Consider the following 24,214-nt stretch of genomic DNA (forward strand, 5'->3'; position numbering starts at 1 on the left):
TCCTCGGGCTGCCACTGGTTCTCTCCCCCCTCGTGGCCTCCGCCGACTCCCGGTGGCACAAAGGAGGTATTGCGCGGCCGCAACTCCCTGCCATGGAGAGTGTGCTCTGGGGGGTGGGGGAAGTGAGAGATCGACACACAGACACACACAGACACACACACACACACACACACATAGTCACACACACACAGTCACACTCACACACACTCACACACACTCACACACACACACACACACAGTCACACTCACACACACTCACCTATACTTCCGGCCGCCTCCATCTTAGGCACTCGTCGCCGCGAGGGAGGAAGGGGGTCCTTCCGGGCGCTGCCATCTTAGGCACTCGGCGCCGCGAGGCAGCTGCAGCCTGCCTGGCCACTGCCTGTTCCCCCGCCGGGGAGGGAGGTGAGTGGTGCGCCGGGGAGTGAGGTGAGTGGAGCGCCAGTGAGGGAGGTGAGTGGAGCACCGGGGCAGGAGGTGAGTGGAGCACCGGGGAGGGAGGTGAGTGGAGCGCCGGGGAGGGAGGTGAGTGGAGCACCGGGGAGGGAGGTGAGTGAGTGCTGCGGAGGGACCGGGGAGGGAGGTGAGTGAGCGCTGGGGAGGGATGTGAGTGAGTTCCGGGGAGGAACTGGGGAGGGAGGTGAGTGAGCACCGGGGAGGGAGGTGAGTGAGCGCTGGAGAGGGATGTGAGTGAGCGCCAGGGAGGGAGGTGAGTGAGCACCAGGGAGGGAGGTGAATGAGCGCCGTCAAGGGAGGTGAGTGGAGCGCCAGTGAGGGAGGTGAGTGGAGCACCGGGGCAGGAGGTGAGTGGAGCACCGGGGAGGGAGGTGAGTGGAGCGCCGGGGAGGGAGGTGAGTGGAGCACCGGGGAGGGAGGTGAGTGAGTGCTGCGGAGGGACCGGGGAGGGAGGTGAGTGAGCGCTGGGGAGGGAGGTGAGTGAGTTCCGGGGAGGAACTGGGGAGGGAGGTGAGTGAGCGCCGGGGAGGGAGGTGAGTGAGCGCCGGAGAGGGATGTGAGTGAGCGCCGGGGATGGAGGTGAGTGAGCGCCAGGGAGGGAGGTGAGTGTGATGGGGGGAGAGGACAGAGAGAGAGTGTGTGTGTGTGGTTTGTGGCCGAGGGGGAAGAGAGTGGCAGTTGGGTGACGTCAGACCCATGAATCTGATTGGCCAGAGGCTGAGGACCAATCAGATTCACAGCAGATAGCACTAACCTTTTGATTTTATATATTAAGATAAACAGGGAGATATCAGAGCTGCCTGTGAGGGATGATTATTGAGCTGAGCCCATGTAGTGTTAGCGTGGCTGATTCCCACAGCTGAACGAGAGAAGCCGACCCTCCATTATCTGTCTCATAAGTATTCTGAACCAAGGTTCTTTCTGGACCCTCGCTCGCCCTTTACTATATAATGACTGGGTTCTTGGCCACTAAAGTTGATATCAAAGACAGACTCCTAGACGCAGAACAGCTGTTCTCCTTGGACCAGACGGAAAGAATGACTAACTCTACAGCGGATATTAAAACATATTTCTTTGACTTAGGAAAAAAGTATAAAAAAGAAACCCGCCTGTTCTGGGAAACCTCGCGTTTAACTAACTATGTAACGAATGAATTAATTCCGCGGGGTTTACGTATTAACACCTTTCCCACCTTTGGGATTAGGGATGAAGAATTCACTAAATTATCAAACTGTTCCAAGGAGTTAATATTCCTCCTAATTGAATCTGAATCAGTCAAATTGGAGGAGGCAAAAGTTGAGCTGGATTTAGAACTCGCACAAATTGTTAAGTGGAACCAAGAACTGGAATTTATTGACTTGGAAGAATTTTTTTAAAAGAATATAGATTTATATACGAAAGAAATCAAGGAACGAAAACATAAAAAATTTGCACGAGATGTAAATGATTACAAATTAGGGAAAGTGTACAAAACAAATAAGAATACACAGAAAGAATATCAGGAGTTCTCCACAGAGTGGGAGAATTCAGATACAGACGATAACATTACAGAGACCGGCAGTTTCACTGATAACCGTTCTTTTTTAGAGCAACGCAAAAGTGGACGTGGGTCAAACCACAGGGGGAGAGGCGCAGAACATGAAGGGGCAAAAACAAAACTAAGAGACCGAGAATTGTGGGGTTACAGGGGAAGAGGGAGGAGGGGGTACACACGGAGGTCACGCTAAGCAACCGTAGTGAACTTCAGGTGGTTAACATCTCCTCTATGTGTTTGACACAGGTTCAAGAATCAGTCCTTAAAACGGGTCTGTCCTTCACCCCATCCTGTAACCTTAACCTGTTTGATTGGGTTAAGGACATAAACCTTTTTGGCCGTAAATTGATACTCTATAAGCTACACCAAAGGAGAGAAATGTTCGAAACCCCTCTAGATCTCCTGGCCTCAGCCAGTACCATGGACCTGGAGAATTTTAGAAACGTAATCTCCTTGGAAGAGGGAAGTAACAGGGATCCAGGTCAGGGCCCATATACGGTCTTGAGGCCCAATACTGAGCTCTAATACGAACATTGTGACTCGTTTCAAAAACATGTCAAAGGACTTAGAACAGTTATCCCCCAGAGGAGGGCGAGAGAATTTGACACCCTTGGAGAGAATAGCCTTAAAAGAATTAACAGAAGTTAAGAACATCATTATAAAACCTTCAGACAAAGGAGGAAACATAGTCATCCAGGGTGAGGATAAAGCCTGTGCAGAGAATCAAAAACTGTGAAGCGATAAAACCTATTATGTGGTTCTTCCATGTGACCCTACAATCACCTATTAAACAAATTCTTTGCCTCTGTGTTTACCAGGGAAGAATCAAGTTCAATAGCAGGAGGAAGCCACAACCTCCATATTAATGAACAATTGATTAACTGAGGAAGAAGTTCATAAGCGACTTGAAAAAATTAAAGTAAATAAGGCACCTGGCCCCGATGGCATACATCCAAGAGTTCTCAAGGAGTTAAGCTCAGTAATAGCCAAACCGTTACATTTAATATTCAAGGACTCAATTTCCACAGGCTCAGTACCACAAGATTGGCGTAAAGCAGATGTGGTGCCTATATTTAAAAAGGGAGCTAGATCACAACCGGGAAATTACAGACCTGTAAGCCTGACTTCAATAGTAGGGAAACTACTTGAAGGTTTAATACGGGATAATATTCAGGAATTTCTAATGGAAAACAAAATTATTAGTACTAGTCAGCATGGATTTATGAAGGATAGATCATGCCAAACTAACCTTATTTGTTTCTTTGAGGAGGTAAGTAGGAATTTAGACCAGGGTAATGCAGTTGATGTGGTCTACTAAGATTTTGCAAAGGCTTTTGATACGGTTTCACACAAGAGGTTGATGTACAAAATAAAGAAAATTGGACTCAGTAATAATATATGCACCTGGATTGAAAACTGGTTAAAGGACAGACAACAGAGGGTTGTCATAAATGGAACTTTTTCAGGTTGGGCTAAAGTCGTCAGTGGAGTACCTCAGGGATCGGTACTGGGACCCCTGCTTTTTAACTTGTTTATTAATGACCTTGAGGTTGGGATCGAGAGCAAAGTCTCCATCTTTGCTGATGATACTAAATTGTGTAAGGTAATAGAATCAGAGCAGGATGTAATTTCTCTTCAGAAGGACTTGGAGAGACTGGAAACGTGGGCAGATAAATGGCAAATGAGGTTTAATACAGATAAATGTAAGGTTATGCATTTGGGATGCAAGAATAAAAAGAACTTACAAATTAAATGGAGATATATTGGGGGAATCCTTGATGGAGAAGGATTTAGGAGTGCTTGTAGACAGCAGGCTTAGCAATAGTGCCCAATGTCATGCAGTAGCTGCAAAGGCAAACAAGATCTTATCTTGCATCAAACGGACAATGGATGGAAGGGAAGTAAATATAATTATGCCCCTTTACAAAGCATTAGTAAGACCACACCTTGAATATGGAGTACAATTTTGGGCACCAATCCTAAGAAAATACATTATGGAACTAGAGAGAGTGCAGAGAAGAGCCACATAATTAATAAAGGGGCTGGACAATCTAACTTATGAGGAGAGGCTAGCTAAATTAGATTTATTTACATTAGAAAAGAGGCGTCTAAGAGGGGATAAATATGATAACTATATACAAATATATTCAGGGACAATACAAGGAGCTTTCAAGAGAACTATTCATCTCACGGGCAGTACAAAGGACTCGGGGCTATCCCTTAAGGTTGGAGGAAAGGAAATTTCACCAGCAACAAAGGAAAGGGTTCTTTACAGTAAGGGCAGTTACAGTGTGGGATTCATTACCCATGGAGACTGTGATGACAGATACAATAGATTTGTTCAAAAAAAGGTTGGACATCTTTTTAGATGGGAAAGGTATACAGGGATATACCAAATAAGTATACATGGGAAGGATGTTGATCCAGGGATTAATCCGATTGCCAATTCTTGGAATCAGGAAGGAATTAATTTTTCCCCTTAATGGGGTTTTTTGTTTGCCTTCTTCTGGATCAATAAGTAAGTATAGATATAGGATAAAGTATCTGTTGTCTATAATTAGCATTGGTTGAACATGATGGACGTACGTCTTTTTCAACCTCATCTACTATGTAACTATGTAATTATGTAACTATGTAACTATGTAACTATGTAACTATGTAACTATGTAACTATGTAACTACTATGTGACTATGTAACTATGTAACTATGTAACTACTATGTAACTATGTAACTATGTAACTACTATGTAACTATGTAACTATGTAACTATGTAACTATGTAACTACTATGTAACTATGTAATTATGTAACTATGTAACTATGTAATTATGTAACTATGTAAAAGCACCATGATATTCTACAACGGGGTTTGTTGAACAAGGTGATTTCTGAACCAGAATATAAATATATGCTAGTACAAAATCCGAAGGTGACAACCTTTTACAACATACCCAAATTGCACAAAAGTCCTGTATGCCCCCCTGGAAGACCAATAGTTTCAGGAATTGACTCCTCCAGTGAACATGCCAGCACGTATTTAGACAAAGTCTTACGACCATACGTAACTGACCTGCCATCACATACACAAGATACCACAGATGTGCTGAGGAAAATAGAGGGTGTACAAGTTACTACAACAACGTTCTTAGCATCATTAGGTGTAGAATCACTGTACACGTCTATTCAACACACAGTAGGATTGACAGCAGTGTCCCATTTTTTTTTTTACGAGCAAGATGGCTTGAACAAGAGGGACACAGTAAGTTCACATTAGAACTTCTGGAGCTTGTGCTCAAACACAACTATTTTGTCTTTGAAGGCAAATTTTACCATCAGCTGCAGGGAATGGCCATGGGCAGCACTTGTGCACCCACATATGCCAACATTTTTTTGGGGTGGTGGGAAGAAACTAAAGTTTTTGTACCAGAGATGCAAATACACACCAAGCACGTTGACCTGTGGTCTCGTTACATCTATGACGTGCTGGTGGTGTGGAAGGGCACTGAAGGAGAGTTTAGTTTATTCGTTGACGTGTTGAACTGTAATAATCAAAATGTAAGCCTGACCAAAGAGGTAAATCAGGAGAGAATTTTTTTTCTTGACCTGGAAATCCTCAAGGATCACCAGGGTGGTTTACATTCGACAGTACATACAAAACCCACAGCCACTAATAACCTGCTTCTGTACACCAGCCACCACCCCAAACCCCAGATAAAGGGGACCCCGGAAGGACAATTCCTGAGGGTTAAAAGAAATTGCTCCAGGCCCCAGGACTTTGAAGAACAGTCCAGTATCATGAGCAAAAGATTTCTGAACAGAGGATACCCTAGGGCCTGTGTGGATCAAGCGTATAAACGCGCTAAAAGTACAGACCGTGATACACTTTTATATGGCAGAAATAACCAGATGGAGGAAGCTGCGAGGGACAGATTCGGATAATTGGCACATATAATAAGCAATGCAGACAAATAAAACAAGTACTCCATAAACACTGGTATCTACTCTGTGAGGATGAAGACCTCAGATCAGTGCTAAAAGATAAACCATCTATTACTTACAGACGGCCAAGGAATCTGTCTGACCAGCTTGTCCAAAGCCACTATCAGGCACCATGAGCATCTAACTGGCTTACCAACAAGTCAGTAAGTACATAAAGGTGCGGAACTTGCAGGGCGTGCAAGTTCACCAGCCCCAGCAAAGAGTTCAAGAACTGGAACAACACTAAGACGTATAACTTAAACGTTTTATTCATTGTAAAACTAGTGGTGTCATTTACTTGGCCACATGCCAATGCGGCAAGTTATATGTTGGCAGACATCACGCCAACTCAGACGCCGCATTTTACAGCATGTGAGCACAATAAAGAATAAGGTAGATACCCCGTGGCACGCCACGTTAATCTATTCCACCAAGGGGATTCCTGTCACTTATCCTTCAAGGTTTTGATTTTCTGACTTTGGGTTTGCGAGGGGGAGATCTGGATGGGGCTCTGCTTAGGAAGGAAGCCAGTCCCCCAGAGGACTCAATGAGGGTTTTGCCTATTCTGCTTTTTTATAAATGATGTATTTTTATAATACATTTTTATTACTAAGCGTCTGTTCACGGTCTGCTAATGTAACACCACACTTACATTATGTTGACTATGAAAGTTTACATATCAATCAAACAATCTGTTAGTGCAAGTGTTTTGAATTAGCACATTTAATGTTTACGGGTTGTCACTGAGACCACGAGTGTCCTCTCCTGGCACTGAGTAGGAATTTGTGTATATCTCTGCGGAATGGACAATACAAAGTGTCTAGTTATGAATCACACTGTATATTCCAACAAGCATGTCTCGGTATATTTACTATCTCATACTATAGCAGGACACTGCCACTAACTCGTTACATTGCACAGCTTGTGGTTATAAGAGTGTTATTTGTTACTTTGCGATTAGTCAGTCTGGCTATCGTGTCATTTTAACACTAGGTTTACCCTACATTTAATAACAGTTTGTTTACGTCGCAGCGGATTGGCTAGGATACTCGCGCCATAGACCCAGGTTCAACTTACCTCATTAAGAATTGCCATGACAACCGCGGGGTATAAATGATCTAGGTTAGCAGGGTAACACCCACCCCTGAAGAAGTTCTATTCTTAGAACGAAAAGCGCGTCGGGTAATGACGTCACAAGCGTGTCATTGAGCGCGACCAGCATGAAGTCCTGAGGGAGCTCTTTATTAGTATTACTTAGTATCGAGGTCATTCTGTGTGCATGCGAGCAAGCTCACTAAGCTCACACAGCTGTGGGCCGTACCAAGGTATCCACTAGTGGAGTCACTGCGTGTCTGCTATTCTACCTTTACAATTAGGGAGTCTGACATATGGCCAGCATTGCTGTACTGGCGCAGTATACAGCTATTACTGTGTGTCGGGGTAACCGCCGAGTCTTAGGACTGAGGTATCAAGAAGGGGGGTTATCCCGGGAGGGTTACCGGCTTCTCTCATTCCACTATGCCAATTAGCCTTGCTAACACTACACTGGGCTCAGTTTAACAGCTAACCCCTATGGGCAGGTTCTACTTACCCTCAGCGCTGCTGATCTGATACAGTGGTGATATACAGACATCCATGCTGGTGGCAGGGCTGTTTCACCCTGCACTCACTGGTATGTTCATTCAGCTCATGAGTAAGTTTATGACACAATACAACACTGGGTTAACACTGAGTTTATTGCACAGGACTGTGTTTGTACATTATACCAGCAGAGACAGGTGTTCATTACATGTGTGTATCAGGTGTGTGAGTCACATGCAATCTACATGCAGTTTTGGTCACTTATTCTTCACTAACAAGTACTTGGAACTTCTAGCAGCCGCAGTAGCACCTTTAACCCTTCTTATTACCTAGTACCGTGCCCACCCATTAGGGGGCACATTATACTGGGCATTCTGCCGGAACCACCAGCAGGTGGGATTATTTCTCTCACTGGTACTTACCTGGGACCTCCAGCAGGTGGGATTATTTCTCTCCCTGGTACTTACCTGGGACCTCCAGCAGGTGGGATTATTTCTCTCCCTGGTACTTACCTGGGACTCCCAGCAGGTGGGATTATTTCTCTCCCTGGTACTTACCTGGGACTCCCAGCAGGTGGGATTATTTCTCTCCCTGGTACTTACCTGGGACTTCCAGCAGGTGGGATTATTTCTCTCCCTGGTACTTACCTGGGACTCCCAGCAGGTGGGATTATTTCTCTCCCTGGTATTTACCTGGGACTCCCAGCAGGTGGGATTATTTCTCTCCCTGGTATTTACCTGGGATCTCCAGCAGGTGGGATTATTTCTCTCCCTGGTACTTACCTGGGACTCCCAGCAGGTGGGATTATTTCTCTTCCTGGTACTTACCTGGGACGTCCAGCAGGTGGGATTATTTATCTCCCTGGTACTTACCTGGGATCTCCAGCAGGTGGGATTATTTCTCTCCCTGGTATTTACCTGGGACCTCCAGCAGGTGGGATTATTTCTCTCCCTGGTACTTACCTGGGACTCCCAGCAGGTGGATTATTTCTCTCCCTGGTACTTACCTGGGACTTCCAGCAGGTGGGATTATTTATCTCCCTGGTACTTACCTGGGACACCCAGCAGGTGGGATTATTTCTCTCCCTGGTACTTACCTGGGATCTCCAGCAGGTGGGATTATTTCTCTCCATGGTACTTACCTGGGACTCCCAGCAGGTGGGATTATTTCTCTCCCTGGTACTTACCTGGGACTCCCAGCAGGTGGGATTATTTCTCTCCCTGGTATTTACCTGGGATCTCCAGCAGGTGGGATTATTTATCTCCCTGGTACTTACCTGGGATCTCCAGCAGGTGGGATTATTTCTCTCCCTGGTACTTACATGGGACTCCCAGCAGGTGGGATTATTTCTCTCCCTGGTACTTACCTGGGACCTCCAGCAGGTGGGATTATTTCTCTCCCTGGTACTTACCTGGGACTCCCATCAGGTGGGATTATTTCTCTCCCTGGTACTTACCTGGGATCTCCAGCAGGTGGGATTATTTCTCTCCCTGGTACTTACCTGGGATCTCCAGCAGGTGGGATTATTTCTCTCCCTGGTACTTACCTGGGATCTCCAGCAGGTGGGATTATTTCTCTCCCTGGTACTTACCTGGGATCTCCAGCAGGTGGGATTATTTCTCTCCCTGGTACTTACCTGGGACTTCCAGCAGGTGGGATTATTTCTCTCCCTGGTACTTACCTGGGATCTCCAGCAGGTGGGATTATTTCTCTCCCTGGTACTTACCTGGGACTCCCAGCAGGTGGGATTATTTCTCTCCCTGGTATTTACCTGGGACTTCCAGCAGATGGGATTATTTCTCTCCCTGGTACTTACCTGGGACTTCCAGCAGGTGGGATTATTTATCTCCCTGGTACTTACCTGGGATCTCCATCAGGTGGGATTATTTCTCTCCCTGGTACATCCAGCAGGTGGGATTATTTCTCTCCCTGGTACTTACCTGGGACTTCCAGCAGGTCGGATTATTTCTCTCCCTGGTATTTACCTGGGATCTCCAGCAGGTGGGATTATTTCTCTCCCTGGTACTTACATGGGACTCCCAGCAGGTGGGATTATTTCTGTCCCTGGTACTTACCTGGGATCTGCAGCAGGTGGGATTATTTCTCTCCCTGGTATTTACCTGGGATCTCCAGCAGGTGGGATTATTTCTCTCCCCGGTACTTACCTGGGACTCCCAGCAGGTGGGATTATTTATCTCCCTGGTATTTACCTGGGATCTCCAGCAGGTGGGATTATTTCTCTCCCTGGTATTTACTTGGGATCTCCAGCAGGTGGGATTATTTATCTCCCTGGTACTTATCTGGGACTCCCAGCAGGTGGGATTATTTCTCTCCCTGGTACTTACCTGGGATCTCCAGCAGGTGATATTATTTCTCTCCCTGGGATATTTCTCTCCCTGGGATCTCCAGCAGGTGGGATTATTTCTCTCCCTGGTACTTACCTGGGACTCCCAGCAGGTGGGATTATTTCTCTCCCTGGTATTTACCTGGGACTTCCAGCAGATGGGATTATTTCTCTCCCTGGTACTTACCTGGGACTTCCAGCAGGTGGGATTATTTATCTCCCTGGTACTTACCTGGGATCTCCATCAGGTGGGATTATTTCTCTCCCTGGTACATCCAGCAGGTGGGATTATTTCTCTCCCTGGTACTTACCTGGGACTTCCAGCAGGTCGGATTATTTCTCTCCCTGGTATTTACCTGGGATCTCCAGCAGGTGGGATTATTTCTCTCCCTGGTACTTACATGGGACTCCCAGCAGGTGGGATTATTTCTGTCCCTGGTACTTACCTGGGATCTGCAGCAGGTGGGATTATTTCTCTCCCTGGTATTTACCTGGGATCTCCAGCAGGTGGGATTATTTCTCTCCCCGGTACTTACCTGGGACTCCCAGCAGGTGGGATTATTTATCTCCCTGGTATTTACCTGGGATCTCCAGCAGGTGGGATTATTTCTCTCCCTGGTATTTACTTGGGATCTCCAGCAGGTGGGATTATTTATCTCCCTGGTACTTATCTGGGACTCCCAGCAGGTGGGATTATTTCTCTCCCTGGTACTTACCTGGGATCTCCAGCAGGTGATATTATTTCTCTCCCTGGTACTTACCTGGGATCTCCAGCAGGTGGGATTATTTCTCTCCCTGGTATTTACCTGGGACCTCCAGCAGGTGGGATTATTTCTCTCCCTGGTACTTACCTGGGACTCCCAGCAGGTGGGATTATTTCTCTCCCTGGTACTTACCTGGGACTTCCAGCAGGTGGGATAATTTCTCTCCCTGGTACTTACCTGGGACACCCAGCAGGTGGGATTATTTCTCTCCCTGGTACTTACCTGGGATCTCCAGCAGGTGGGATTATTTCTCTCCATGGTACTTACCTGGGATCTCCAGCAGGTGGAATTATTTCTCTCCCTGGTACTTACCTGGGATCTCCAGCAGGTGGGATTATTTCTCTCCCTGGTACTTACCTGGGACTCCCAGCAGGTGGGATTATTTCTCTCCCTGGTAGTTACCTGGGATCTCCAGCAGGTGGGATTATTTCTCTCCCTGGTACTTACCTGGGACTCCCAGCAGGTGGAATTATTTCTCTCCCTGGTACTTACCTGGGATCTCCAGTAGGTGGGATTATTTCTCTCCCTGGTACTTACCTGGGACCTCCAGTAGGTGGGATTATTTCGCTCCCTGGTACTTACCTGGGATCTCCAGCAGGTGGGATTATTTCACTCCCTGGTACTTACCTGGGACCTCCAGCAGGTGGGATTATTTCTCTCCCTGGTACTTACCTGGGACGCCCAGCAGGTGGGATTATTTCTCTCCCTGGTACTTACCTGGGACTCCCAGCAGGTGGGATTATTTATCTCCCTGGTACTTACCTGGGACCTCCAGCAGGTGGGATTATTTCTCTCCCTGGTACTTACCTGGGACCTCCAGCAGGTGGGATTATTTCTCTCCCTGGTACTTAGCTGGGACTCCCAGCAGTCTGGCGATACGTAGGCGCTGTAGTTTGGTTTTTAATCGCTATATGTTTTTTGTTTAGTTCTGATTTCAATAAAATGTTATTATTTTTTGTATGAGTAGCGTAGTGTGCGTCTCCAGGCGCTCCTTTCTCTCTCCGTGTACAGCACATGCTTTAGCCCTGATAGCACCATGTTAGCCATGACTGCATGTCCTTGTATAGCGCTGCTAATTGTACGCCGCGCTTTACAGAGACATCTTGCAGGCACCAGTCCCTGCCCCATGGAGCTTGCAATCTATGATTTTGGTGCCTGAGGCACAGGGAGATAAAGTGACTTGCCCAAGGTCACAAGGAGCCGACACCGGGAATTGAACCAGGTTCCCCTGCTCCAAACTCAGTGCCAGTCAGTGTCTGTACTCACTGAGCCGCTCCTTCTCCCAGGTTCCCCTGCTTCACACTCAGTGTCAGTCAGTGTCTTTACTCACTGAGCCGCTCCTTCTCCCAGGTTCCCCTGCCTCACACTCAGTGCCAGTCAGTGTCGTTACTCACTGAGCCGCTCCTTCTCCCAGGTTCCCCTGCCTCACACTCAGTGCCAGTCAGTGTCTTTACTCACTGAGCCGCTGCTTCTCCCAGGTTCCCCTGCTTCACACTCAGTGCCAGTCAGTGTCTTTACTCACTGAGCCGCTCCTTCTCCCAGGTTCCCCTGCTTCACACTCAGTGCCAGTCAGTGTCTTTACTCACTGAGCCGCTCCTTCTCCCAGGTTCCCCTGCCTCACACTCAGTGCCAGTCAGTGTCTTTACTCACTGAGCCGCTCCTTCTCCCAGGTTCCCCTGCTTCACACTCAGTGCCGGTCAGTGTCTTTACTCACTGAGCCACTCCTTCTCCCTTGCTCATTATTGGTTGAGGAGGGACCCCTCATTATCTGTTGGATTAGGTCCTTGGTTTAATTAGGATTTATACTTCTGTCTATCCGAAGCATTTTTGAATACCCTTAAAGTGTTAACTTCTACCCCCCATTCTTTGGAGGCCACGCCACGACTCCACCACCCTTTCAGTGAATAAGTCCTTCCTCACAGTTCCCCTGCACCTGAACACCCTCCAGCTACATAGCGTGACCAGCTCTTCTCTCCCTCTGCAATATGCTTCCTCCTGCACCGTGCTAACGTCAGACACGAGGGAGCAGCTGGAGGCATTAAAACCCCCTTCCTCGTCTCCGCTCTCGGTGTTTACATATTAACTTTCAAAAGAATGTAAAATGCTTCTGGCGAGAATGTTTCCAAAACACGGAAGAATCCGGAACTGCGCTATTTTCACTCGTGATCTGAAATAGTGAGGGATTTAATACATAATACAAAGTTTGAATGGGACTGCCAGGGACCCCCGCTGTTAATCCGATGGGCCATTAGTCTGTCTGCAGAAATGTGTGAAACGTTGCAGCATCTACCCAGCATGTACCCAGCATGTACCCAGCATGTACCCAGCATGTACCCAGCAGGTACCCAACATGTACCCAGCATGTACCCAGCATGTACAGTACCCAGCATGTACCCAGCATGTACAGTACCCAGCATGTACCCAACATGTACCCAACATGTACCCAACATGTACCTAGCATGTACCCAACATGTACCCAGCATGTACCCAGCATGTACCCAACATGTACCTAGCATGTACCCAACATGTACCCAGCATGTACCCAGCATGTACCCAGCATGTACCCAGCATGTACCCAGCATGTACCCAGCATGTACCCAACATGTACGCAACATGTACCCAGCATGTACCCAACATGTACCCAGCATGTACAGCACCCAGCATGTACCCAGCATGTACCCAACATGTACCCAGCATGTACCCAACATGTACCCAGCATGTACCCAGCATGTACCCAGCATGTACCCAGCATGTACCCAGCATGTACAGTACCCAGCATGTACCCAACATGTAACCACCATGTACCCAACATGTACCCAACATGTACCTAGCATGTACCCAACATGTAACCACCATGTACCCAACATGTACCCAACATGTACCTAGCATGTACCCAACATGTACCCAGCATGTACCCAACATGTACCCAGCATTTACCCAGCATTTACCCAGCATGTACCCAACATGTACCCAACATGTACCCAGCAGGTGCCCAGCATGTACCCAGCATGTACCTGGGTCTTTTTGGAGATTGCCCCAGGTTTGTTTTAGAATAATCGTCGGCGCTACAGTACTCACATGATAATATTTACCACGTACAGAAGATCTAAAGCTAGTCCGCGGCAGCTCCAGAATAATGAACGTTGACAGGTAATATAATACTCAAAAAGTAGCTGTAGGCTATTAAAGTCAAAAGACTAAGCCACTGATTGAGCCACCTGTGATGAAGCAGGGATACCCCTAAAACCTGGCCTGTTGGTGGCCCTTGAGGACAGGAGCTGGCCGCCCCTATATTAGTAATGCTGGTCTATGATTTCAGATATCACTAATTACTATGATTACTCGCATTTAATAGCCTGTAGCTGCTCTCTGAGTATTATATTATGTAGTATTTTATCTACTTTCATTATTCTGGAGCTGCCGCGGACTAGTTTTAGATCTTCTGTACGTGGTAAATATTATCACGTGAGGCTACTGTTTTCCCCAATTCCCTTATATTTATTTTATTGAGTTACTAATTCCTGATTATGTATTAAATCCCTCACTATTTCAGATCACGAGTGAAAAAAGCGCTGTTCCGGATTCTTCCGTGTTTTGGAAACATTCTCGCCGTAAGCATTTTACATTCTTTTAAAAGTTAATATGTAAACACCGAGAGCGGAGACGAGGAAGGGGGTTTAATGCCTCCAGCTGCTCCCTCGTGTCTGACGTCAAAGACTGAGCCACTGGTTGAGCCACCTGTGCTGAAGCACAGACTGATTGAGCCACCTGTGCTGAAGCAGAGACTGATTGAGCCACTGGTGCTGAAGCAGGGATAACCTGAAAACCTGACCTGTTGGTAGCCCTTGAGGACTGCAGTTGGCCACCCCCGTACTATGGACAGAGTGAGCTGGAGTGGACAAATTAGTAACGCATGGTCCCCATAAATAACTGTCTCCAGGCTGATACAGGAGCAGAGCGCCGATTCCAAACGCTGGCGAGTAATACAGTGAGGATATTACATAAAGCGGGGTGGGCAGAGCCGGCACAGTATACCACTAACCTAAATAAAATAATCCGGTGCTTCTTAACAGAAGAAATGAACCTCCTTGGACTAGAGCGGTTGTCACAGTAACATCATCAACGTAACCTGACGCATATTTTGCGTCACAATGACGCTTTTTCGGGAGTAACCCATGGTCGGGCTGCCAGGGATTTAAGTTACTCATAGTTGCCATGGTAACACAAGCAGAGCTAAAAATAATCCAATCTGAAACAGCCCTAGACAGGGAAATCAATGGTAACTATGGTGTATACAGGCACCTACTGTGGGATATAGCTACGGTGCAATGGGTAACTCAATAGTTATCCTGAATGCAAAGGCTATTGTTTTCCACGGTGTGAAATACAAACAAACTAGATAAATAGCAAATAATTTTCATTGAAACATAGTGAATATCCAAATGTAGGTATAAATATAGATATTGGAAGATAGGTAGATAGTTCAAGTTTTAAATAGACTAGTTTACAGATAACTTTTAATCATCTTTACATGTAATCATTAAATAATAACTTTTTATTAGTAAAAGATTTAACTTAAACTTTTATTAAAGGTTTTCAAGGGGAAAGGGTAACATACAGTAACAAAAGCAAACAGACACGATAACATCGGGTAACAAAACTAAATACTACACAGAACATATCGTATGTAAAAAATACAGGAATCAGGGAGACATTTTGAGGGCACATAAACATGGTGACTAGTCGCTCACCTAGTAGTATGCATTTTGAGGGGTAAGGGGTGGGTTGAGGGGTGGGAAAGGGAGTGCATGGGAAATGGGGGGGGGGGGATACCAAGGTCATAATCATATTTGTAGCATTGCCCGCTTATTCATAGTTTGGCAAATAATTTAATTAAATAGAAGATAACAGAGACAAAATTCACAAATATAGCATATAATATACTACATACACTATAATTTTATAATATGGGGCCCCAAACAAATAGGGCTCAACATCGACTAAATAGAGGGTGTCCTCTCAACTTCCTCCCCACCTTGCCACATTTTCGTACTATTAACCTGTTCCCGTGTATATTACTCTGTTTGTGTTGTGGGTCTTAACAACAGGGGGAGGGGACGGTGGGGTGGGGGGGGGGGGGGGGTGAGGGTCCTGCCCATACCCCTAGGGGGTGAGAATGCCTCAGAACAAGAGACAGTAACTAAAAACTCAGGGCCTGACGAACCTACTGAAACTCCTGTTCCTATTAGTACCCAAGATCAAGACACTATGGAGGGAACCTCTGCTGAATCCACTAGAGATTGGTGGGCACCTCCCGAGGGAGCACCGGGTAATCGGCCTGAAACCCAAGACCTGTCTCCAGCGACTTCCACAAGTTGCCCTCTTAACCCCAGTAGTCCTAGTTTTGTACCTAGTAGAGACTGTGTTCTTTCCGATTCATCTCCTGCCAGTGAAGTGGGGCCTCAAGCCCCAGAACCATTTGCTTGTGAAGAAGCTACAGAGACTGAGACTCATCGGAGTCAAAGAGTGAGGCATCCACCTAATAGAGTGGCGTACGATTAATTAGGGGCACCCCATTATGAGTTTCAGCAGCCGGTTAAAGTTAAGCTGGCCTCTGTGATTAACATGTTTACTGAGTTGTATAACATCGTTTAAGTGGAGTGATATTTTGTACCATAAGTATGTCATGCGTTTTTCATTATATAACTTATGTGTAACGCTGTTCCCAAGCGGGCCGTTGGATATTTCCACCAGGGGAAGGATGTAGCCAGGTCCTCCGGTTCCCCCTTCATCCTCCGGTTTTCCCGCCTACTTTCGCTGAGAGTCGGCTAGCTACGGGGGTGGCGGCGTCTCCCGGGGCTACCGCCGGCAGAAGATATAGGACACCGCCGTGTTGTGCTGGGTTCTCGCACATGCGCGGTGAGTGCGGGAGCTGCGGCGGCTCTCAGATAGCTTGTGCATGCGCAGTAAGAAGCGCGCGAAGCGCAGCCAATCAGAGAAGGCTCTTGGCGGGGAACTACAAGTCCCATAGCTTTAGGGACACCTGTGATACCAGGGAACCAATAGGGCTTCAGGATTCTCTGGCATGACAGGATGTAGTCATTCGCAGGGGACCACGTTAGTCAGTGTGTGCCAGGAAGGGATAGGGAACAGAGGTGTCTGTGCAGAGAGGCAAGTAGCCTCTGCACTAGGCCAGAGAACCCCCTAGGCCCAAGATAGGCCCTGAGTCATTTATTGAGATTGTGGCTGCTCCAGGGACAGGCCCTAGAATAGGGAACCGACTCCATTAGCACTGCAGTGAGAGTTTAGGGACACAGCGAACGCTGGGTCTGGGACCAGGCCTCACGAGAGTGAGATACATTATCCGGGTGGGACACCCCTAAGGGACGTCGCGGAGGAGATCGGGAAGCAGCGAATCCTTTTTGAAGTATTTGTGGACCGGGTGCTGGAGCGCCCGGCAGGTACTGTCTTTAAAGTGCACCAACATACCGGCACAACACAGGCGCTGATCACGCCTATAAGGGTGCGCTCTTTGGGGACACTATTGAGATAAGTGACCAAGGGACTTATACATTACTGTGGGCACGGTGTTGGGGGGGAATAAGGTGGAAAGAGGCCCTGTGAGGCATGGGGCCGATGTGTATCTACTCACTATAGAGCATAGTGTAAGAGTCATCCGTTATACCTCAATACATTAAAGGTTAATAATATTATTATTATTATCAATACAGTAAAGGCTCTTCTATTTTTTACCATTGTATGTGTTCATTTGATTGTGTCCTGTGAGGGGCTGCTTCCGCTCTGCTGGGATCCCTCACAGGTGGAGGCGTTGCACCATAGAGTAAGTGATTCGCCCCAGGCTCTCCGTGGCTGAGGCTCAGGCTCCTGTGAGCCAACAGGTACAAGGGCAGCACTGGTAGCTTCCTGTGTTCACGGGGAAACAGGGCTACACATACATCTGTAGTGAAGGAAGTCTGCGAGAGTGTGAGATTTCCTTCAAAGGAGCGAGTGCAGGAACGCAGCATGCGTGTGTGGGAATTTAGCCAGGGTCTGGGGTTAGAAGGGCGAGGACGGCAGAGAGAACGCGGGGCATGAAGATCAAGAGAGGAGGACAAGGCAGAATTGTAGTTGCTGACCAGGCCATTAAAGGGTGTGTGTGGTGCATACCTGCTGGCAACAAGAGGGTTGAGTCGTCCGCGATGACTTTGGGACACAGGATCAGGCTTCTGGGGTTCATACCCCACATAATACTTAGCAGTGCAGCACCTCCACCTGCCGTAGGCTCCAGGGATATGGAGGCGATCTCCCACGGTAGAACTTGTACCTGTCCCCCCAGTTAGATCACACACCAGGCCAGAGGTATATTGCAAACAGGAACGGTTTATTACTACAGTCTTTGCAGTAATATTCAGCTACTCAGCAGTCGTCTGCCGGATACAGTCTCCTGGTTCACAGCTATCACTGGAGATGGTCCCTGGACCGTCACTACAGGCCAAGGGCACCCGCAGCCGTCCTAGCTCTTCCCCACCTCCCTAGCGGAGGCAGAGGTATAATCACACTCCTCCCCACAGGGAAGAGCACATGGGAAGGCCCCAATCTCAGGCTCCCAGAGGTGTGACCTGCCTTCCTCAGGGGAAGGAACAACCTCCAAATTTAGGGCGGTCTTGCCCCTAAGTACAGCCAGAAGGCGGGCACCCCGTTGTCCCAGCTACAACAGGATGTGCCACCCTCTGTTGTCACTCAAGTGCAGTACCAAAGGTGAGGGGAAAACCCCATACAAACTACTGGCAAGCATGTAAATGAGCCTTGAAACAGCATTTCAACGCGAAACGCGTGTGTGGCAACGGGCACGCGCAGGAGTTTTTTGCTCACAGCTGTTAACTAGCCGACGCTACTTCAGTCGGCTCCTGCTCGCGTGATACTGCTCTTACCAATACTATAGTACTTTTAAATTGAAGGTTTAAGGCGCCAATAGGGATCTATCTTCCGATACCTCTGCAGTATTTGTTTTTAAGCATAGTAGCCTGAACTCATCATTACCGCTGGATGTTTGCAGGGTCTGCACTCCGCGGCACACCGCGGCACTCCGCAGCACGCCGCAGCACACAGCAGCACAGAGCAGCACACAGCAGCACACAGCAGCACACAGCAGCACACCGCTGCACACCGCTGCACACCGCAGCACACCGCAGCACACCGCAGCACACAGCAGCACACAGCAGCACACCGCTGCATACAGCAGCACACAGCAGAACACAGCAGCACACAGCAGCACACAGCAGCACACAGCAGCACACCGCTGCACACCGCTGCACACAGCAGCACACAGCAGCACACAGCAGCACACCGCTGCACACCGCTGCACACAGCAGCACACAGCAGCACACAGCAGCACACAGCAGCACACCGCTGCACACCGCTGCACACAGCAGCACACAGCAGCACACAGCAGCACACCGCAGCACACCGCTGCACACAGCTGCACACCGCAGCACACAGCAGCACACAGCAGCACACAGCAGCACACAGCAGCACACCGCTGCACACAGCAGCACACAGCAGTACACAGCAGCACACAGCAGCACACCGCAGCACACCGCTGCACACAGCAGCACACCGTAGCACACCGCAGCACACCGCAGCACACAGCAGCACACAGCAGCACACCGCTGCACACAGCAGCACACAGCAGCACACCGTAGCACACCGCAGCACACAGCAGCACACCGCAGCACACCGCTGCACACCGCTGCACACAGCAGCACACAGCAGCACACCGCTGCACACCGCAGCACACCGCAGCACACAGCAGCACACCGCAGCACACCGCTGCACACAGCAGCACACAGCAGCACACCGTAGCACACCGCAGCACACCGCAGCACACAGCAGCACACCGTAGCACACCGCAGCACACCGCTGCACACCGCAGCACACCGCAGCACACCGCTGCATCAGAGTTCTCCAGGCGAAAAGGACAGAGGTTACTCTGGGGCCCAGGAGTCTGTTCATTAGCGCTTGCCCCTCACTGCGCCAGATCAGGCATACACTGTACGAGCCAACTTGGGGTTCCAGCCTACTCCTATTATCAGTATTCCTATTATCAGTACTCCTATTATCAGTACTCCTATTATCAGTACTCCTATTATCAGTACTCCTGTTATCAGTACTCCTGTTATCAGTACCCCTATTATCAGTACTCCTGTTATCAGTACTGCTATTATCAGTACTCCTGGGCACCAGCCTCTGCAGCCGTAGTTTGTCATCATAGAGATTTACATTAGGTCAACGCCAGGTTACTCCCCTACTGTACACAGAACACCAACTCACTATACATCCATATAGGTGTTGTACACATTATCATTTTAGTCATGTACACCTGACAGGTACCCCTCGTCCTTATTACATGCGGTTTTACACATATTTTGTAGTTAACCCCACGTTTATTGTACCACAAGTAGGTTCCAGTTAGGCAGACCCGGTAAAGGTTTACTACACAATATCCACCTACTTTTATTTTAAAACATCCTGCAGGTTGGGTACCGGTTAAGATACTATACTGTGTTCTTATTATAGGAACAGTGGACATTGAGTACCACTTTGCGTGGTACCACTTTGCGTGGTTCTGGCACACTTTCCAGGCACAGCAAGTGAAGGGATTTATTAACCCCTTCACCCCCCTAGTGATCCCGGACTCTTTATTTTGGGCCTTTACTATAGGATACATATATATGTTTAATGATCGTTTTAACCACCTTTATTTTAAACGGATATTAATAAAGTTATTTTATTTTAAGATTATCACAAGACATCGAGGTTATAAGTGAGGCCCACCCTGGGTTACATGTTCTGTGTTACAGTCAGTTATTTACCCAGGGAGCCCCTCCTTAACCCTCGTACACTCGTGCTGTGGCGGGGTATCCCTCTTGTATACCAGCCTGTAAATACCAGGGTTTACTGCTGGCCATTGGGTAGAATAGTAGCCAGGGGACACCCCGCTACATCCCTACTCTGGTATACGGGAAGAAATGGCAGAGTAGAGTAGGTTGAACGGAGCGGCGTGTGTGCCATGTGCGCGCTGTGTGCGCCATGTGCGCTGTGTGAGCTGTGTGCGCTGTGTGATCCATCGGGGGTTTCAGCCTGGCCACTGTAGCATGTCAGAGTATTTGGAGGGGTCAGATAGACGTTTTGATCAGGGACTATTTTCTTAAACCTCTTTTCATTAAAGGGTTAACCATGAAGTTCAAAAGATTCTGATGAGTCCTTGTTCTGTGCAGCCCAGCCCCCTCTGTCTGGGTAGTAGATTGTTAGCTCTGCAAGGCAGGGAGTCCATGTCATAATGTTGATGCATTGGTTACAATGTAGCGCTCTGCATGGTACGTTCTTCCCTGTAAAGTGCTGTATACACGCGCCTTTTAACAACACAGAGGCTTATCGAGCACACAGTAACTTCAAGCATCATCCAGTCTATAGGAGCGCTGTTAGGGAGGGACCTAGTATGGAGAACATACCGGCGGGTACCTATGTAAACCCCCCTCTCTGTCACTTAGTACAGAGTGGAATCCATCAGCAGTCACTATGTGTACATACTGTCTCAGGGCGTGAGTATCTTTAGCTGGCACTTCCTTCTGCGCGGACAAAAGAATGAGCCGGAGGAAACATTACAATGCAAATGTCCTTATCGGCTGAACTGGACTTTCCGGTTCCTCCTCCTCATTCTCACCAGGACGAACCCGTACATTGTATAAGAGTTTATCCCCAGGCTGCGCGCTAACAGTGCAAAGGATCCTGGGACCGCAGCTCTGGGGTAGAAAGATGGAAGTAGGCACACGGGCTTATCAAGGATAAAGGCAAGTTTTGCCGAAACATTGGACCCTTTGGTGGCGCATTAAATTGCATCTTCATAAGACCGCGTGCCCGCTTCCATTTTTCTACGCTGATCTCCTCTGGGACGTCTGGACCTCCCTGGACATAGCGCACCGGCAGATAAGTACCCTCCCTTCAGCGCCACACTGCAGTGTGCATGTACCCCCCTCCAGCACCATACTGCAGTGTGCATGTACCCCCCTCCAGCACCATACTGCAGTGTGCATGTACCCCCCTCCAGCACCATACTGCAGTGTGCATGTACCCCCCTCCAGCGCCATACTGCAGTGTGCATGTACCCCCTCCAGCACCATACTGCAGTGTGCATGTACCCCCCTCCAGCACCACACTGCAGTGTGCATGTACCCCCCTCCAGCACCATACAGCAGTGTGCATGTACCCCCCTCCAGCACCATACAGCAGTGTGCATGTACCCCCCTCCAGCACCATACTGCAGTGTGCATGTACCACCCTCCAGCACCATACAGCAGTGTGCATGTACCCCCCTCCAGCACCATACTGCAGTGTGCATGTACCCCCTCCAGCACCACACTGCAGTGTGCATGTACCCCCCTCCAGCACCATACAGCAGTATGCCTGCACTTCCACATGTGACTGTGGCTCTGGGGCACTTGCTGGTCTTTGGGAGGGTTCATATTCTCAGCTGTTATCAGTCCAAGTAAAGGACTCTGATCCGACCAGGAAATCTCTCTGCTGAGGAGCTAATGTCCCAGCTCCAGGTACTAATACTGAGGAGGTGCTGGTACAGCCAGCTCCAGGTACTAATACTGAGCAGGTGCTGGTATAGCCATCTCCAGGTACTAATACTGAGGAGGTGCTGGTATAGCCGTCTCCAGGTACTAATACTGAGGAGGTGCCGGTATAGCCAGCTCCAGGTACTAATACTGAGGAGGTGCTGGTATAGCCAGCTGCAGGTACTAATACTGAGGAGGTGCTGGTATAGCCGGCTCCAGGTACTAATACCGAGGAGGTGCTGGTATAGCCAGCTCCAGGTAATAATACTGAGGAAATGCTGGTAGAGCCAGGTCCAGGTACTAATACTGAGCAGGTGCTGGTATGGCCAGCTCCAGGTACTAATACTGAGGATGTGCTGGTATAGCCAGCTCCAGATACTAACACTGAGGAGGTGCTGGTATAGCCAGCTCCAGGTACTAATACTGAGGAGGTGCTGGTATAGCCGGCTCCAGGTACTAATACTGAGGATGTGCTGGTATAGCCAGCTCCAGGTACTAATATTGAGGAGGTGCCGGTATAGCCAGGTCCAGGTACTAATAGTGAGGAGGTGCTGGTATAGCCAGCTCCAGGTACTAACACTGAGGAGGTGCTGGTATAGCCAGCTGCAGGTACTAATATTAAGGAGGTGCCGGTATAGCCAGGTCCAGGTACTAATACTGAGGAGGTGCTGGTATAGCCAGCTCCAGGTACTAATACTGAGGAGGTGCTGGTATAGCCGGCTCCCGGTATTAATACTGAGGAGGTGCTGGTATAGCCAGCTCCATGTACTAATACTGAGGAGGTGCTGGTATAGCCAGCTGCAGGTACTAATACTGAGGAGGTGCTGGTATAGCCAGCTCCAGGTAATAATACTGAGGAAATGCTGGTAGAGCTAGGTCCAGGTACTAATACTGAGCAGGTGCTGGTATGGCCAGCTCCAGGTACTAATACTGAGGATGTGCTGGTATAGCCAGCTCCAGATACTAATACTGAGGAGGTGCTGGTATAGCCAGCTCCAGGTACTAATACTGAGGAGGTGCTGGTATAGCCGGCTCCAGGTACTAATACTGAGGATGTGCTGGTATAGCCAGCTCCAGGTACTAATATTGAGGAGGTGCCAGTATAGCCAGGTCCAGGTACTAATACTGAGGAGGTGCTGGTATAGCCAGCTCCAGGTACTAACACTGAGGAGGTGCTGGAATAGCCAGCTGCAGGTACTAATATTAAGGAGGTGCCGGTATAGCCAGGTCCAGGTACTAATACTGAGGAGGTGCTGGTATAGCCAGCTCCAGGTACTAATACTGAGGAGGTGCTGGTATAGCCAGCTCCAGGTACTAATACTGAGGAGGTGCTGGTATAGCCAGCTCCAGGTACTAATACTGAGGAGGTGCCGGTATAGCCAGCTCCAGGTACTAATACTGAGGAGGTGCTGGTATAGCCGGCTCCAGGTACTAATACTGAGGAGGTGCTGGTATAGCCAGCTCCCGGTATTAATACTGAGGAGGTGCTGGCATAGCCAGCTGCAGGTACTAATACTGAGGAGGTGCTGGTATAGCCAGCTGCAGGTACTAATACTGAGGAGGTGCTGGTATAGCCAGCTCCAGGTACTAATTGTGGAGGTGCTGGTATAGCCGGCTCCAGGTACTAATACTGAGGAGGTGCTGGTTTAGCCGGCTCCAGGTACTAATACTGAGGAGGTGCTGGTATAGCCGGCTCCAGGTACTAATACTGAGGAGGTGCTGGTATAGCCAGCTCCAGGTACTAATACTGAGGAGGTGCTGGTATAGCCAGCTCCAGGTACTAATACTGAGGAGGTGCCGGTATAGCCAGCTCCAGGTACTAATACTGAGGAGGTGCTGGTATAGCCGGCTCCGGATATAAATACTGAGGAGGTGCTGGTATAGACAGGTCCAGGTACTAATACTGAGGGGGTGCTGGTATAGCCGTCTCCAGGTA

The sequence above is a fragment of the Ascaphus truei genome, chromosome 8, assembly GCF_040206685.1.
Source record: "Ascaphus truei isolate aAscTru1 chromosome 8, aAscTru1.hap1, whole genome shotgun sequence".
NCBI classification, from domain to species: domain Eukaryota; kingdom Metazoa; phylum Chordata; class Amphibia; order Anura; family Ascaphidae; genus Ascaphus; species Ascaphus truei.